Source organism: Triticum aestivum, chromosome 2D, assembly GCF_018294505.1.
Source record: "Triticum aestivum cultivar Chinese Spring chromosome 2D, IWGSC CS RefSeq v2.1, whole genome shotgun sequence".
Classification (NCBI taxonomy): domain Eukaryota; kingdom Viridiplantae; phylum Streptophyta; class Magnoliopsida; order Poales; family Poaceae; genus Triticum; species Triticum aestivum.
The window spans coordinates 247,875,587-247,895,584 of NC_057799.1; positions in this window are offsets into that span (position 1 = coordinate 247,875,587).

Genomic DNA, 19,998 nt, shown 5'->3' on the forward strand with positions numbered 1-19,998 from the left:
CCCATACTTCTAGCATTCATTTTCTGAGAGAGAACCACCTACTCGTATCTTGAGAACAAGACATTCCAATCCAACCACAAGAATCTTGATCTGTAGCCTTCCCCAAGTTGCTTTCCACTCAAATCATCTCTCCACCATTTCCAAATCTGTGTGAGAGAGTTGAGTGTTGGGGAGACTATCATTTGAAGCACAAGAGCAAGGAATTCATCACCAACACACCATCTATTACCTTTGGGAGAGTGGTACCTCCTAGATTTGTTAGGTGTCACTTGGGAACCTCCGTCAAGATTATGGAGTTGAACCAAGGAGTTTGTTAGGGCAAGGAGATCGCCTACTTCGTGAAGATCTACCCATGTGAGGCAAGTCCTTCGTGGGCGATGGCCGTGGTGGGATAGACAAGATTGCTTCTTCGTGGACCCTTCGTGGGTGGAGCCCTCCGTGGACTCGCGCAACCGTTACCCATCATGGGTTGAAGTCTCCACCAACGTGGATGTACGATAGCACCACCTACCGGAACCACGCCAAAAATCTCCGTATCTCCAATTGCGTTTGCATACTCCAATCCCATCCATTTACTTTCTTGCATGTTGCATGCTTTACTTTCCACTGCTCATATACTCTTGCCATGCTTGCTTGAAATGTATTGTGAATGTTTAAACTTGTGCTAAAACTCCACCTTAACTTGAAGAAATTAAAACTACTACTTTTCTTTGTCGAGGGTATAATCACCCCCTCTAGACACCTCTTCTTGATCCTTTCAGCATTATTTTTGTAGTGTGCTAGCACTTTGAATGGTCAGTCGGCTCACGGTAGAATTTTCGAGTTGCGTTTGTTGGGGAAGCGGTCCTTGCAAAGGTGTAGCCACACAAGATCTCCTTTGTTGAATATCATGGGGTTCTTGTTGATTTTGATCTTGGCCGCGATGCGTTGGACTTGGTGCTCGATTGTGTGCCTTGTATCTTCATGCAACTTCTTGAGATAGTTCCCTCGTGCACTCGTGTCCATGTTTATGCGCTCTTGTAATGGTAGTGGTAGAATGTCCAAAAGGGACAACGAGTTGAAATTGTAGACAACCTCGAAGGGGGACTTGCCGGTAGTCGAATGTCTTGCGCGGTTGTTGGCGTACTCGGCGATGGGTAAGCATTCTTCCCACTCCTTGATGTTCCTTTTGATCAACACGCGTAGTAGAGTAGATAGCGTCCGCTTCGTGACCTCGTTTGGCCGTCGGTTTGTGCGTGGTATGCCGAACAGAATAAGAACTTGATTCCGAGCTTGTCGCATAGTGTCTTCCAAAAGTAGCTTAGGAATTTGACGTCACGGTCCGAGACAATTGTCTTTGGCACTCCATATAGACGCAAGATTTCCCTACAAAAGATATTGGCAACATGTGAAGCATCGTCTATCTTGTTGCATGGAATAAAATGTGCCATCTTAGAGAAACGGTCTACAACAACAAACACGGAATCTTTGCCATTTCGAGTTCTAGGCAAACCAAACACAAAGTCCATACTAATATCTTCCCGTGGGTGATACGGAATAGGAAGTGGCATATAGAGACCATGGGATTGAGCTTTAGTCTTAGCTTTGCGACACGTAGAGCATCAGTTGGTGAAGCGTGAGGTGTCACAGAATATCTTGGGCCAAAAGTAGTTCTTGAAGAGCGTAGCGAATGTCTTGTCGCGTCCAAAGTGTCCCATAAGTCCTCCATGAAATTCTTGCAAAAGTAACAAATAAAGAGAAGACTCGGGGATACGTAGTTTGTTAGCTCTCATAAGATAATCATCTTTGATGTAATAGCGTTCCCAAGATGTATGCGTCAAACATTTGGCATACGGAATAGCAAAAGTAGGATCATGCGCATACAAGTCTTTTATGTGCTCAAAGCCAATGACATTCAATTCAAGTTGGGTGATAAGCATGCATTTGCGGGAAAGAGCGTCCGCAACAACATTTTCCTTACCTTTGATGTACTTGATAACATAAGGAAAAGACTCAATAAACGCACTCCATTTGGCATGTTGCTTATTCAATTTAGTTTGACCCTCAAGGTATTTAAGCGTTTCATGATCCGTATGGATGACAAATTCATGAGGGCGAAGATAATGTTCCCACACATGCAAGACTCTCACTAAAGAATATAATTATTTGTCATAGATGGGATAGTTAAGTTGCGCGCCGGAAAGTTTCTCACTAGAGTAAGCTATGGGGTTCTTCTCCTGCATTAACACACCTCATATGTCTAAAACTTGGCTTGGTGATGTAGGCCGTAGCACGTACTCCTTTCCCTTCATATTGAAACTATAGTGATTGGTTCGCCTGTTGTGGATGATGCCACGGTCGAATTGCCATGGTCATCCAAGTAGGAGATGGCAAACGGACATGGGAATCACATCACACTCCAAGGTGTCTTCATATGCTCCAATCTTGAAGGAGACTTGAACGGTGTGCTCCACTTGAATGGTGCGGAGTCACTAAGCCATTGGACCTTATAGGGGCGAGGATGCTTCCTCTTGACCAATTGTAGCTTGGAACATAGCTCTTCACTAGCCAAGTTGTGGCAACTTCCTCCGTCGATGATGACCTTCACGGAACGACCAATGATGCCCGCTTTGGTGTGGAAGATGTGGCAACGTTGATCTTTGTCTTGTTGGTATTGAAGTGTCAAGACCTTGGAGACAATGAGAGCGAGGCTCAAATCATTATCACGAAAGACTTGGTCATCTTCATCTTCATTCACTTGCCGGTGCATGGCCACATGTTCAAGGGCTTCCATTTCATCTTCAGTCATGGAGTCATAGTTGCCGTTGTCATTCGCGATCATGGTGCTGCACCGGTTGGTGAACTCAAATGTCTTGTGGCCTCAGCCTCCACATGTGAAGCATTTGAGGGAACTTGTCTTGATGGTCTCATCCGGTGGAGTTGTAGATGATGAAGCTCTCGGCTTGAAGTTGCTTGTAGTAGGAGGACGACTTGAGGTTGTCAAAGTTCTCTTGTAACTTGACTTGTCGCCGTTGCTTGTAGAAGGTTTGGTTGAGGTAGAAGGTGGTGTAGTCGTTGAAGTTTGGTTGTATGGACCATATGTCTTAGAAGCGTATTTGGCATACTTGTAGTCATCTTGCACTTGTCGCTCCGCCTTGGTAGCTTGGTGCACTAGATCGATGAGGTTGGAGTAAGGTTGGAAGTCGGCGATCTTCTTGATAGGATGGTTGAGGCAATTCAAGCAACGTGCCATGGTTTGCTCCTCATCTTCATTGACATTTTCTCAAATCATTGCAATCTCCATTTCCTTGTACTACTCTTCAACTAACTTTGTGCCTTTCTTGAGGAGTTGTAACTTCTTGAAGTGGCGGCGGCTATAGTACGTGGGTACAAAGCGCGCTCTCATGACATCCTTCATTTGAGCCCAAGTTGTGATTGGTGGGTCACCTTTTGCTTCTCTGCTCTCAATGACTTGCTCCCACCAAATGAGGACATAGTCTTGGAACTCAAGAGATGCCATGGCAATCTTATTTTCTTCTTCCTAGTTGTGCAAATGGAATATCTTGTCAAATTTCAATGCCCGTGAAAGGCAGTCTTCGAGATCTTGCTTCCGAAGAACTTAGGCATGGTGAACTTGAGCTTGCCGTAGATTTGCTCTTCATTGTGTTGGGGTCGATGGTGATGATGAGGATGCTCTTGCTATGGGGGAGGGTCTTGAGACGCTTGCTCCTCGTGCTCCGCTTGATTAGCTTGACGTCGAGGGCAGGGAATTCTTGCACGGTTCCTCATCTCTTGAAGCTCCTCAAGATGGGTGGATTCTTCTTGGCGCTCACAGCGGATAGCCTCTTCTTGTAGACGTACTTGGTGGTTTTGCACATTGACGGCTTGAGTTGATTCACGTAGAGCTTGTTGGGCTTCAAGGGCTTCTTCCTCACTACGTTGTTTCTCTTGTCAAAGGGCGTCGCCATCTTGTTGTTCTCCTCAATCTTGGGGTATTGGAGCTTGCACTTGGACCGGAGGTTCATTAGCTTGTTGTCGTAGGTGTTCACGTTCACGTAGACGGCCTTGTAAACCATTGCCATGGAATTGGTTTTGTGGAGCTTGATGATCTTCATGGTCTTTGCGACGTTGCGAACGAGCTCGCGGAGGACTTGTACCCGAAGAAGATTGTGAAGAATGCCGACTTGAGTGGCTCTGTCTTGAATATCATGATGATGTGGAAGAACGGTTGACCAACAAGGCACAAATCTAGTCCACTCTTGCATTGCTCTCTTCCTTTTGTGCGTCGATCTTGTTGTCGAAGTAGTCTCTTGTACGTTCCTCGGATTGTCGCAAGTCGGTAGCAAGTAGGTCGATGCGGTCACTCAATGCTTCATTCTCTTGATGCAAAGCTCTTTGCGCGCCAAAGAGGTGGTTTTTGGTGACGTACTTGTTTGGGTCCTCATCTTGCTCCATGAAGAGTGTATTCGAAGAAGTAGTTTGCCTATCCATCATCTCAAGCAAATGTGAGTGGGAGAATGAAAAGAACTAGACCAAATGTACCTTACCCAATGTTGAAAATGGATCAATGATCACTTAATAGTGTAACAAGGAAATAGCACAATTGGTACCGGATCTTGTCGATTCTCACACCTACACAAGTAAAGCCTTTGGTGGACTTGGTGAGGATGGTGGACAAAATTTATGAAATTTTTAGTAAGATTCAATAATGTTGAAAAAGATTCACAAACTCGCAAATGCAACAAGTAGACCAATAGAAAGAAATGGCACATGGAAACACACGCCCGGATAGATAAGTGGGGTCGTGCAACCAAGAAGTTAGCTCAAAATGTGGAATCCACGGAAAATGCTCTTGTTGCACAACCCTAGAGAGATGCTAGCACGATTGCACAATAGGCAGATACGAGAATTGTGCACAACCTATAAAGCAAAAATGCAACAACTTCTTTCCCAAGTATGCTATTATCTATGAGGTTTTAGTGATATGATCCAAGATGATCGATTATGACAATCTTAATGTAATTTGATGCTATGCTTCTTGCTTAAAAGCTCTTTGCTTCTCTTTCTCTTTTGTTTAAAAGCTTGTTGGCTCTTTCTCTTTTGAGCTCTTTCTTTGGGCACTTATGCAAAACTTCACAAACCAAGATAGCAATTGTGTATATGCGGTGACAACCTTGTGACACAAGGGATGATATCAAGATGCTTGTACCAAGATGATATGGCATGTATGCGATGGGAACTATGATCACTAATGTGCACAAGTAGTGTTGCCGGCAATACTCAAATGGCTAGTCTCAATAGGAATGGGCTATGGGTTATGAATGCAATGGCAAGGAAGTAAAAAAAAAGTGTCGTCGAGGTTACCGCCCTTGTTTGCGGTTGACGGTGTCCAAATGGTGAAGTGGTCATTGTCGATGACGAGTCCGTGGCGAGGAGAGCGGTGGCGATGTCGATGTCGAACTGTTCCTAGTTAGCCGAAACACCCTAGGAAACGGAGAACCACAACTTCAAATTCTCAAAACAAAATGTGTCAAAATTGTCGGAGTTGGTAGCGGGTAAGCACTGATGGTTTGTTGAGGTGCAATGTGGGGTTATGGGAGAGGTGGTGCGGAAGAAATGGTGGGGGCTAAATTTTTTCGAGGAAAACATTTCAGTTTTGTCAAGGTCGGTCAGACGTTTGGTATGGGTCAGATGACCGGTGCTCGTCGGACGTCCGGTAGCTGTCAGATGTCCGGAGCCTCGGCGATTTCAGGCTGTGGGATGAACTAGGGTTCATGGTGAGGGAGAAGAATTTGATCAAAATTGGACGAATTTGGCAGATGGAATTGAGGAAAAAGATGGGGGAAGCTAGATCCACTCGTGGCAAAGCAAATCCATGGATCAAATCCAACAAAACTTCATCACACCAACAAATCACAAAAAATTTGGGGCTACTTTTGTGGGGATTTTCGAAATTGGGACAAAATCAACAAAATTAGGCTAGAAAACGAGGGGTAGGGACTCCAAATTCGTGATCAACCTTGTCTCATGATACCAAGATGATGTAGGGTGGAACCCTAGGGCCGATCTTTCATGATTTGGAGGGGATCCCACGAAGTACACGACGAACACACGAGGGGAGACGAGAGGAAACACTCAAATCAATGGGAAACAATCACACATGTGCTAGATTCAGGACCAAAAGAGGTCACAAAGATCCAAAGACAACAAAGGAAGGATACAAGTTGCTAGTTCTTCTTTAAGAGGAGGTCTTGAATCCACTAGGGGATCTTCCCTTGCGGGGTCTTGAATCCACATGCGATCTTCTCCGCGGAGGCCTCGGTGTCCAATGGAGTATATATCAAGTGGATGAGCAAAGCTCTATCTTTCATATGAGCTAAACCAATGCTACCCCTAGAAAGAGGGAGGAGGAGTATATATAGTCTAGAGGGGCGAATGGGTACAAGGGCCTCAACCCGGCGCAGACAGGCATCGGACGTCCGACCATTACCGGTCGCTCGGTGGCTCACGAGGGTCCGGACATCAGGTAACGCGCGGACTTCTGGCATTTCGGCTCTAATCAGGTGGTACAGGATATCTGGAAGCATCGATCATCCGGAGGTCTTCGGATTTCCGTTAATTTCCATTCCGTGAAGTGGCACCGTGATGCGGAGCATCCTACGGACATCACCATGTCAAGAGTCCGTTTGGCAAGTGACACGTGCGACATCTACTTCACACACACAAAGGTGAATCATCTCCTTTACACGTGCTCACTTGACCCCTTCGAGGATGGTATGCTACTTGACACTCCTTCCGTGTGCATGCATAGGTATTGTCGAAACATCACGGATGTCGAGGAGGAGTGCGAGCGCAAGGGTACGTCTACAACATCTGTGAGAGAAGCATGGAAGAGAAGGAGGAAGAAGACCTGGAAAGAGCGGTACTACCGCCTACAAGCGGTACTACAGCTAAGACCATCTAAGTGGTACTACCGCCGAACGTCCGCTCTACTGCCGCTCAACCCGACAAACTCCTGTGCTCGAGCGACCCGGGTCCGGTACTACCGCCCAGGCCAAGCGGCACTACCGCTCTGCCTGTGCGCAGCCGCGGGCATTTGGCCTTGTATCCCTCTCCCACTTACCCCTTCATGTCTTAGACTATAAATAGACCAGCTCCACCTCCTTTCTAGGGGAGGAAAGTATTTTAGAACACCAAAGAGAGCTTTGCTCCTTGTATCCTCCTCCTCTTGGAGATCAAGACCACTCTTTGGGAAGAATCCTTGTGGATTGCAAGACCTCCCAAGGGAGTAGATCATCATCAAGACCTCACCTCCTCTAGGAGTGGGAAGAACTTTATCTTGTATCTTTCCCTTTGTTGTTCATGTACCTTGTGGATCTTGTGTGGATTTGAGTCTAGTGGATGTGTGATTGGACTTGTTCTTGAGTGTTTCCCCTTGTGGTTTCTCTACGTTCTTCCCCATGTTCTTCGTGTTTTTCGAGGGATCCCACTCCAATCGTGAAAGATCGGGCCACTAGGTTCTACCCTACATCATCTTGGTATCAGAGCCATGTTGATCACGATTTCGGAGCCCCCTCTCTTTGTTTTCTAGCTTGATTTTGTTGACTTTGTCCCAAATTAAAAAATCCGCCACAAAAATAGCCCCCAATTGTTTTTGTGATTTGTTGGTTTGATGATGTTTTGTTGATTTTGATCCATGGATTTGCTTGGTTTCGAGTGGATCTAGCATCTCCCCAAGTTTCCCCACCTTCCATCCACGAAATTCGTCAAATTTTGCCACCAAAATCATCCATTTCCACCCCAAAATCGCGCCCCGATTCGATCTGCGAAGAATCCGACACGAGCGGTACTACCGCCCGCCAAGCGGTACTACCGTCTATAAGCGGAACTACAACCCTCCCGAGCGGTAGTTCCGCCTAGCCCAGTTTCAGCCTAAAACTGCCGAAAAATACCGACACGAGCGGTACTACCGCCCATCACAGGCGGTACTACCGCTTACAAGCGGTACTACCGCTTACAAGCGGTACTACCGCCCATCACAGGTAGTACTAGCGCTTACAAGCGGTACTACCGCCTATCCTAGCGGTACTTCCGCCCCTTCCAGTTTCAGCGTTCCGAGTTTCACCGTTTTGGCCATAACTTCCACATCCGGAGTCCGATTTTCGCGTTCTTTAGCTCGTTGAGTAGCTATTGACATCCCCCATCCATATAGATAGGTTGCAACACAATTCGACTCCATGAAAATTTCCAAAATTTTGAAAGTTTGCCTAGGCCCTCGACCATATCATCCGCATAGCCACCACCAACCACCGCAACCTAACCCATTTTGTTCCCCTTAGCATTTGAGGTTATTTGAGTTGTGATTCGAGTCTCCTAATGTGTTTCGACTACTTAGGGACCATTGCTTCAACTTCGACACCATTGTATATTTCCCTTGCCATTGCATTGATAACCCCTTAGCCCATTTTGCGTCAGTTGCCTATCGAGACTAGCCATTTGATTATTGCCGGCAACGTTACTTGTGCACATTAGGGATCCACCCTTCCATTGCATACCTACCATATCATATTGGTATCATCATATCATCCCTTGTGTCACAAGATTGTTCCCGCATATACACAATGGCTATCTTGGTTTGTGCATTTCGTGTTGTGGCCATATCCAAAAAAAAGAGAATAAGCTTTTAAGCAAAAGAGAAAGAGCAAAGAGCTTGTGAGCATTAGCCATAGCACCATACCACATTGCACATAAGATTGTCATATCCGATCATCTTGGATCATCTTGAGAGAAACACCGGGAACATCATACACATAGCATACTTGGGATAGAAAGTTTATCCATTTTGCATCTTCTAGGTTGTGCACAAGTGTCGTATCCACCTATTGAGCAATCGTGCTAGCGTCTCTCTTGAGTTGTGCAACACGAGCGTTTTTCATGGATTTCACATTTTGTGCTCATTCCTTGGTTGCATGACCCCATTTATCTATCTGTGTGTGTTTCCGTGTGCCATTCATTGCTATTGGTCTACTTGTTTCACTTGCGAATTTGTGAATCTCTTTCAACATTATTTACTCTAGCTAACATTTTGCATCAAATTTTTGTGCCACTATCCTCACCAAGCTACTGCATAAGCTTTACTTGATAGGTGTGAGTGAACAAGTCCGGTACCAATTCCACTATTCTTTCATCTCACATTGAGTGAAACGGGATACATCCTCAACTTTGGGAAAAGGTAACATGGTATTGTTTATCTCATTTCCTACTCACCTCTACTCGAGTCTTGTGATGGATAGGCAAGGCATTTCACCTTCGGTCTACAACAAAAACGACGAGTTTGATGCCACAAACAACTCCAACGACGCCAAGATGCAAGCTCAAATGGAGGAGATCAAAGCCCTCATCAAGTCCTACAAGCAATCTTCCTCATATTCGAGAAGACGCTCAAGAGCACATGCTTCCGAGCTACCATCTCTGTCAAGATCACATCGGCATCGACACCAACACCGACAAGAATGTGAAGGTCAAGAGCTCAACACCAACAACCGCTCAACGACTTCACCATCTACCTTGGCATCTTCGCCAAGCGACTTCAAGGCATCTTCGCCTACGGACATACGACATCTTCGCCAACAAGCACCTCAAGACTATGCTCAAGAGAAGCTCCCCAAGCTCAAGTCCGCAACCTCCACGAGCTACTACGACCTCGACACCGACCACAAGATTACTTTCTATGGGACTCAAGAACCCGAGGAGTATCTCGAGTGGGAGCGCCTAATGGACGACTACCTCAAGCTACATCAAGTTCCTCCCGAAGATCAAGTGAAGTGCGCCACAACGAACTTCCGCGACTACGCGTCCACATGGTGGTTTCACACACCTTCGGAGAGCTACGACATGAGTTGGCCCATGACGAAGAGAGCTTTGCGGCGAGAGTTTGTGCCTCCAACCTACACGGAACAACTTCTACGCCAATTGGAGAACACCACCCAAGGATCCAAGTTCATCGATGAGTACTTCAAGGAGATGAAGCATGCCTTGCGACGAGCCGGCGTGGACGACCCCATGTCAATGAAGTTGAACTTCATGATGGGATTGAACAACGACATCTCCAAGACTATCTTCCTCAAGAACTACAAGTCCCTCGACGACAACTACGTTGGTGCTCTCAAGGCGGAACAAGAACTCATGAAGGCCAAGGCTTCTCCACCACACTTCTCGAAGACCAAGCTCAAAGGCGATGAGCATGAGGCTAGTACCACCAAGATGTCCAAGCCCGATGAGCTCCAAGACGACACTCCCAAGTTTGACTTCACCGCCATCCCTCTTTGTGGTATGATGCCGAGTCCTCCACGACTCTTTTTCAAGATGGTGCGGCGACGAGTACGACTACGGAGACCTTCAATGACCAAGCTTTGCAGGCGAGCGACTTGGTGGCGAGCAAGGATGATGCTTCCATCTTAGGAGGCGAGAGTGATGATGTGCCATCTTCGGCCTTCGTCCATGGCGACGGCGATGAGATGGTTGAGTATTTCCCTTTGACCACGGCGATGTATGATGATTTGAGTGACTTTAGCCACCATATCGAGAGTGAGAGTGACTTCACCACTAGCCCGATATATGATGTGTTACCCCAATTCCCATGTGAGGAGAGCCACAACCCCCACCACTTGAGTGAGATGAGTGACTCCACCATATGTGAGTTTGACTGCACCTATTTTGAGGGAGTGAGTGAACCACCACATAGAGAGAGTGTGATAGTTGATAGGTCATGTGAGGACACTATGATTTCTAACGACTTGACCTCTACCTCTATTGTGTCTTCTCCTTTGGTGCTAGGTCCTATCTATGATGACGCGCCGATTCGCAACGACTACGTCCTCCCTTTGGACAAGACAATGGCCATGGTGGAATATGATGCACCCCCCACATGGTTCCATCAAGATGATGATATTGACCACCATTTGGTCTTTCCCACCTCACCTACACCACTTGAGTGGAATGAACAAGGTAACATAGGTGAAGGTGATGCTCTAGTCCCACTAGTGGACATACTTGACATTGATTGCTTGCATGATGTTGATCAACCTATTATCATGCTTCATGCTAGTATGATTTCCCCATGCGATCCATTTACGATGATTATGATGATTCTCGTGTGGACTCTATTAGTTGTGATGCCATGTTACATAGGATTTCTTGTGTCAATTCTTTTGGTCACATCATGTTTGACAACCCGCTTGACTTGTCATATGCTATGAATGAGATTAACCATATGCCTCACTTGCAATCTCATCGTAGTGACTATGCATATGCCATTAAAATTAACCCAATTTGCACTTATGGCATAGATGACAAGCCCAAGGTTATTGGCATTTGTTTTTCTCGTGATGATATTGATATGCTCTGATTGCATCATTTATCTCATATGACATGCCATGACCACATAGCTTCGGATATGAATTGTTTTGGATGTTGGCCATTTTCTCCATATGATGTTTCCAATAGTGCTCATGAGGACACCCCCACAGTTTCCTCATACATTTTAGGAGATTTTCATCCATCCCATCCATTGCATGATCCCAATACTTGTGTGCACAATATGCTCCCCATGAATAAACATGCTATTGATGTGCCATATAATTGCATTCTCAATTTGTGTCCCCATCGTGTTATACATAACAACTATTCTTTCATGATGGATGATGTGTTCATCTACCAGGCGCATACGTTCTTTGTTTTCTTGTGTGCATGTGTAGGATACTTGGACATTGTGTCGACTTCCACTTCACGTGAGTTGACCATTTGAACTCTTGAGAGCGAGCCTCATACATTCGACCACGACTCGCTTCTACACCATATTTCCTACCACTTCAGCATTGTGAAGGATGCACAAGGACACGCCTTCAAGGTGACATCTTTCTTGAGCATGGATATTGCGGATCATACTACTTGTGTTGCTTGCACCATGAGACTTATTGTTCATCTTGGACCACTTGATTGCACACTTGTTAGAGATCTTGCTTCGACTTGTCATGTTCACCACTCCATGCATCATGATATATATGCCTTGTGTGTTGCATCCAATTCTTGGATTACTTGCTCCTCTCGTATGTTTGGTTGCAACAAGGTCATCACTTCACATATGCCATGTCCCATTGATTGCTACATGCATGTCTTGATTGCCTCACATATGATGAACAATTGCTCTTTCCATTGTGTTGAGCACACGATATTCACTACACCCCATGCACGTTATGCTTGGATTGTCTTGCACTTGACCCATGTGTTTAGACATATCATGTTATTTGGTGTTGTGAATGATTCATATGCCTACCATAGACCTTTCATTGAGCAATTTGTGAATGCTTGCTCTGAACTTGAGTTAGATGCTTATTCTATTGTCACACAATTTGCATCACTACCTAACAATTGCATACTTGTCCCCATGATATCTTTGCTTGTGCTCGATTGATTTTCTTACATGCCATGTCACAATCCTTTGTCAAACCATATGCTTTGCATGATGACGACACTTGTTGGGTGAATCACCACTTGAATGCTTGGTTTTGCACTAACGCTAACCACATTTGTTTTTCCAAGTGTTTGTTGTCTTTGCTCCTTTTGAAGGAATCACTAGATGGTGCGACATTGGAGAGTGCCCATTGCGAGCTTAAAGATGATGAGTACTTGCTGAACGTCCACTTCTACACGGGGAAGCCATCTCTTTCCGATGGTGATTTGGTTTTCGATCCGAGGTCGGATCTTTCCCAAGGGGGAGGGGATGATGCAGAGCATCCTACGGACATCACCATGTCAAGAGTCCGTTTGGCAAGTGACACGTGCGACATCTACTTCACACACACAAAGGTGAATCATCTCCTTTACATGTGCTCACTTGACCCCTTCGAGGATGGTATGCTACTTGACTGTAACACCCCAGATGTAAAACCTTCCTTATTTTGGCAATGTATCAATTTTGGTCTTCATCCAATTCCTTGGGTCTATCATGGTTGGCTTCTTTTGGTTGCCTTCGTGTTCTTATTTGTTGCATTGCTATGCCATTTCCTTTTATGTATTGCTTTTGTCATCCCATGTTTGCATTGTGATCATTTCAAGTGTTGCATTTGTGCTTCTTGTAATGTTGCTTTTCATCATGATCATCACGTGCATTGTGTGTTTCATGCATGATCACCCCTTGCATCACCCCTCCCCTCCTTCTCTTTCTTCTATTTGGCAAGTGCCATTTTCACTCCTCCTTTAATGTTCATCTTCTCCCTATAAATCTTGCACCTTTCCTACATCCTCTATGCCAATTTTTAGCTCATTTGAATATGCTTTGGTTGGGTTAAAAAATTGACGCAAGTTTGAATTTAATTCAAACTTGATTTAATTTTCTTCCTTTAAAAATCCCCAAAGTAATTTATTGAAATGGACCATAATTCCAGGAGTCCAAGTATATCTCTACTTCATTCATATTCTTCCCCAAACCTCTTGGACATTTCCTTTGGGAACTGTTTATTCTTTTAAACAGAAATCCACGTAAGGAAACTTACCTGGGCCGGCCTCCCAGCGCACCAGCGCCTCCAGCCCAACTCGCGTAGCAGCACCAGCCCATCCAGCCTACTAGCGACAGGAGCGTCGTCTCCCCTGTACGGCAGCTCATCCAGACATGCCACGTCGATGAGCTCGTTGATTTGACGGTCGTTCGGCGCCCCTAGCCCCTATATATGGTGTCCTAGACAAAGCCCTAGTTCCCCTAGTCCACTTCCGTCCCTCTCTCGCCCTCGCCGCCGCCAGGTAGGTCTCCACGTGCCTCGCCGTCGCCCTGCCCACCATGACTCGAGCGAGCAAGAGCTCGAGCTCGGGGTAGCCATCCACGTCGCGCCTCCGACCCTCCTGTTGCCGTGGAGAGGACCGTCAAGTACCTCTCCGTCTCCTTCCACGATGCACGCGACCACAAGGCCTCTAGATCGACTCCCTCGGCCGTCTTCTTCCTCTGCTTCGCGGATAGCAGCCCCACCAAGTTCAGAGGTCGACCGCATCGTCGTAGGCTCGTCTCCATCACCATCTTCTTGTCCTCGGGTAAGGAGGAATACCCGGCTTCCTCAATCCTCCTTCTCAACGCTGGATGATCTCCGTAGGAGATGCTAGGATCACGCCTTCGCCATGATCTCGATGCTCTGGAGAAGCCCGAATTTTGATGTAGTTGTTGTTCTACCGTAGCGTGCCCGAGTGTTCCCCGCTCTGGATCCCCTAGCGCACCACGACCTACTCGCACCCTCGCAAAAGAGGAGCGTCCTGCAGCCCATGCTCGTGCCGCAGCTCGCCTTCGCTTCGCCTCGCTGCACCTAGCCGCCATGGACGCAAGTTCATGTGTGCGCACACCCACACATGCGCGCATGCACACGCACGACCCGTAGCAGCACTGCCTCCCAATCCCGCACCCCCGCCGGTGCTCCACTACTCCGGTGGTCGCCGTCGTTGCCCGCCGGCGCCGTCACCATCTTCCCCGTGCGGTGGAGAAGAAGGCTCGACCTTCCAGTGGTTCAAAATTGGCCGAGCCCCTTCCTGGTCACGTACGCATGCATAGCCCGACTGGTTGCTCCAGCGCGCTCTGAAGCAGGAGGTCTCGGGTTCGAATCCCAGGGGCGCGCGATCTCTTTTATTTTTCTATCGAGGTGTAGCTCCCTTTGATCAGTCACACACGCACCTAGGCCCACTTGTCAAACGCCCCGTTTCCTTTTTTTTCTTTTATACCCCAGCGAATTTCCATTCTGGAAAGATGCCATTTCCATTTCAGGCAAGTCCATTTCTGGACGTTTCCAAATAAGGAAAATGCCATTTCTGTCTATTCATTTAGGGCAGTATTTCGCTTATAGCATTTGTGATGATTTTCTACAGCAACCTAAATCATATTATATATGTTTTTGGGGTAGAAAAATCCCACCAATCCGGTGGTGGCATTATTTTTTGCATTTGAGAAAGTTCATGATCATGCCATTTTACATCATGTTGCTGTTTTGTCTTTTATGTGTATATTTATGCAAATATGCTAGGGGTAGTTTTGCACATGAACATGCTCTCCAACATGCCTACTACATGATAGATTTTTTTACATGCCATGAAATGCTTTATATCGAGTTAAACATGCTTGCAAACATGCTATGATGAATCAATTTTTGCCATGCAAGTCATTTTCACCAAGTCTGCTAGAACTGTTGTCATTTGCATATTTGCCATGCTGTTTGAGACCTGTTCTAGTGAGTTATAGCAGTAGCTCAATGTTGATAATTTGTAGAGCTTCACCTGTACTTCACTGCCATGTATTTGGTTTTCATGTTTGGGTGATGTAGCATAGTTTTATGATGCATTTGAAGTGCTATGATGTTGTTAATTGCAGTTTTGCATCATTCTTGTGTTGCTTGTCATTTGCAAACCGTGCATCCGTTTCCGGTGATACTTATATCGATTTCGACCGAAATCATCTCATCTTTCCAGCGGCATACTTGGTTTGCCAAGTTGATTCCTTGTTCAACCTTTTTCCTTCCGAAGTAATCATATGCATTGCACATCATATCTTGCATTCCATGACATGTCTTGCATCATGTTGCTTGTGCATTGCACCGTGATTGATTGTTGTTCCGTTGCTTGTGTTCTTGATTTGGGTTGAGCCGGGAGATGAGTTTGTGAACAAGGAACCTGTTGAGTACGCTAACGAGGATCAAGCTTTCGACAACTCTGAGAACTTTGCAGGCAAGATGACCATTACCCTCGATATCACTTCTATCTTTGCTTTGCTAGATGTTCGCTCTATCGCTATGCTTGCGCTACCTACGACTTGTTTATCATGCCTCCCATATTGCCATGTCAAGCTGAGGGAGTCCTGGATTAGGGGGTCCTCGGACAGCCGGACTATATCCTTTGGCCGGATTGTTGGCCTATGAAGATACAAGATTGAAGACTTCGTCCCATGTCCGGATGGGACTCTCCTTGGTGTGGAAGGCAAGCTTGGCGATACAGATATGTAGATCTCCTCCCTTGTTACCGACTCTGTGTAACCCTAGCCCCCTCCGGTGTCTATATAAACCAGAGGGCTTAGTCCGTAGGACAACAACAATCATACCATAGGCTAGCTTCTACGGTTTAGCCTCTACAATCTTGTGGTAGATCAACTGTTGTAATACTCATATCATCAAGATCAATCAAGAAGGAAGTAGGGTATTACCTCCATCGAGAGGGCCCGAACCTGGGTAAACATTGTGTCCCCCGCCCCCTGTTACCATCCGCCTTAGGCGCACAGTTCGGGACCCCCTACCCGAGATCCGCCGGTTTTGACACTGACATTGGTGCTTTCATTGAGAGTTCCACTTTGCCGTCACCGTAAGGCTTGATGGCTCCTTCGATCATCCGCAACGATGCGATCCAGGGTGAGGTTTTCTCCCCGGACAGATCTTCGTATTTGGCGGCTTCGTACTGCGGGCTAACTCGCTTGGCCATCTGGAGCAAATCGATAGCTACGCCCCTGGCCATCAGGTCAGGTTTGGAAACTTGAACTATACTGCCGACATCTGCAGAGACTTGATCTTCGACGGATTCGAGCCCAAGTCAGGTGCGCTGCACAATCACGACGAGCATGATTTAGCTCTGCCATTGGACTGTGTTCGGGAGATCACACCTGCAACTACTCCGGCCCTCAATCCGGAACAAATTGCGCTATCTGTGGACGGGTGGATGGACCCCGCCACAGAGGCCGCCCACTCAGTGGAGATAGAGCCGAATACTGACTTCACCTCCCACGAGACCCGTGTTGCCCAATCATTGGATTCGTCCTCGGCCACGGACTCCGAGCCGCTTGTGTCCGTGCCAATCAAATCCGATTGGGCACCGATCATGGAGTTTACCTCCGCGGATATCTTTCAACACTCGCCTTTTGGCGATGTACTAATCTCATTAAAGTCTCTCTCGCTGTCGGGAGACCCTTGGCCGAACTATGTCCGGCTAGAATGGGATGCGGACGATGAAGAAATTCGCGCCCCACCCACCACCCACTTAGTAGCCACTGTCGATGATTTAACCGACATGCTCGACTTCGGCTCCGAAGACATCGACGGTATGGACGACGATGCAGGAGACGAACAAGAACCACCGCCCACAGGGCGCTGGACTGCCACCTCATCATATGACATATACATGGTGGACACCCCCAAAGAAGGGGATGGCGACAAGACAACGGAGGATAATCCCTCCAAGAAGCAACCCAAGCACCGACTTCAGCAGTGCCGCTCTAAGTCCCGCCATAGCAAAAGCAGCGATACCGGCACAAGAGAGAATAATGCTCCGGATAGTGCCGAAGACGACGATAATCCCCTCCAGGCAGACCTCGAGCGGGAAGATGAACAAGCTAGCCCTCCGGAACAGGCAGCAAACGGAGAATCAGAGGATGACAATTACATGCCTCTCTCCGAAGACAAAGTGAGCTTCGGCGACGAAGAATTTGTCGTGCCTGAGGATCCCGTCGAGCAGGAGCGCTTCAAGTGCCGGCTTATAGCCACAGCAAATAGCCTGAAGAAAAAGCAACAACAGCTTCGAGCTGATCAAGATCTGCTAGCGGATAGATGGACTGAAGTCCTGGCAGCCGAGGAATACGAACTCGAGCGCCCAACCAAGAGTTATCCAAAGCGCAGGTTGCTACCTCAGCTCGAGGAGGAAGCATTGAAACCTACATCACCAGCGTATGATGCGGCTGATCGGCCACCTCGTGGCCGAGACAGAGAGGCATTTCAGCCTGAAGTCCAGCCCGCACCCCGCCGCCAATCAAACAAAAATACCAAGGCCCAGGGCAACACGCGGGACCTGCGAGACGTATTGGAAAACAAGGCAAAACATGCAAGATCGATCTACGGATCACGGGGGCGCGCACCAACGTGGGACGATGACCGTCACGCCGGATACACTAAAAGCAAATCCGGACGGGCCGAATACAGCAGATAAGACTCATATGAACTGCGTCGTGATATAGCCCGGCACAGAGGCGCCACACACCCCCTATGCTTCACTGATGAAGTAATGGATCACGAATTCCCAGAGGGTTTTAAACCCGTAAATATTGAATCATATGATGGTACAACGGACCCCGCGGTATGGATCGAGGATTTCCTCCTCCACATCCACATGGCTCGCGGTGATGATTTACATGCCGCCAAGTACCTCCCACTAAAACTCAAAGGACCAGCTCGGCATTGGCTGAATAGCTTGCCAGCAGACTCCGTTGGCAGTTGGGAGGATTTGGAAGATGCATTCCCTAACAACTTCCAGGGCACTTATGTGCGACCACCGGATGCTGATGACTTGAGCCATATAACTCAGCAGCCAGGGGAATCGGCCAGGCAATTATGGACTCAGTTCCTAACTAAGAAAAACCAAATTGTCGACTGTCCGTATGCAGAGGCCTTAGGGGCATTTAAGCATAACATCCGTGACGAGTGGCTCGCCCGGCACCTCGGCCGGGAGAAGCTGAAGTCTATGGCAGCCCTCACGACACTCATGACCCGCTTTTGCGCGGGCGAAGACAGCTGGCTGGCTCGCAGCAACAACACATCAAGAAGTCATGGCACTTCAGATACAAAGGATACTAACGGCAGACCGCGTCGTAACAGACACAAGCGCCACAACAACGGCGACAACGCCGAGGACACCGCAGTCAATGCCGGATTCAGCGGCTCTAAATCCGGTCAGCGGAAGAAACCGTTCAAAAGAAGCAATCCGGGCCCATCCAGTTTGGACCGCATACTCGATCGCTTGTGTCAAATTCACGGCACCCCCGATAAGCCAGCCAATCAAACCAACAGAGAATGCTGGGTGTTCAAGCAGGCCAGCAAGTTGAATGCCGAAAACAGGGACAAGGGGCTGCATAGCGACGACGAGGAGGAGCCCCGGCCGCCGAACACAGGAGGACAGAAGAGGTTCCCTCCATAGGTGAAAATGGTGAACATGATATACGCAACCCACATTCCCAAGAGGGAATGAAAACGTGCACTAAGGGACGTCTATGCGATGGAGCCAGTCGCCCCAAAGTTCAACCCATGGTCCTCTTGTCCGATCACCTTCGATCGCAGGGACTACCCCACTAGTATCCGTCATGGCGGATCTGCCGCATTGGTCCTTGACCCCATTATCGACGGATTTCACCTCACTCGAGTCCTTATGGATGGCGGCAGCAGCCTGAACCTGCTCTATCAGGATACAACGCGCAAAATGGGCATAGACCCCTCGAGGATCAAACCCGCTAAAACCACCTTTAAAGGTGTCATCCCAGGTGTAGAGGCCCATTGCACGGGCTCAATCACACTGTAAGTGGTCTTCGGATCTCCGGACAACTTCCGAAGCGAGGAGTTAATCTTCGATATCGTCCCGTTCCGCAGTGGCTATCACACACTGCTCGGGCGAACCGCATTTGCCAGATTTAATGCAGTACCGCATTACGCTTCCCTTAAGCTTAAGATGCCCGGTCCATGTGGCATCATCACAATTAGCGGAAATATCGAGCGTTCCTTACGCGTGGAAGAACGTGTGGCGGCTTTAGCAGTCGAACACTAAACGGCCTCTCCAACCAGAATAAATGATCGGTCGTCAAGACCGCGGACACGGCTAGACGAGTCCGACACATCACTAGCTGTAACAGCTTAGATATACCTAAGATTGGTTTGATGGATTTACCCTCATAGGAGGTACCAGGGGCTTCCCGCATGTAAACAGGGCTAGTTCGGCTCAACTTTACTTCTCTTGAATTTTCATGGTTTGTCGAGAATAACCAATTTTTCGCACGACAAATTTCACCTAAGTTCTTCTCTTTTACAGACGACAATCGTGCTACACCCTTCCAGGATACGACACAACGGAGACACAGGCACAGACGTGCAGCAGGGACCCGCCCAAAGGTTTCTTTTTAGATTAAGACCCTGTGTAAACCTTTTTTTTACTGTCTCTTGTTGTTTACATCCTCCGGATACTCAGTACAAC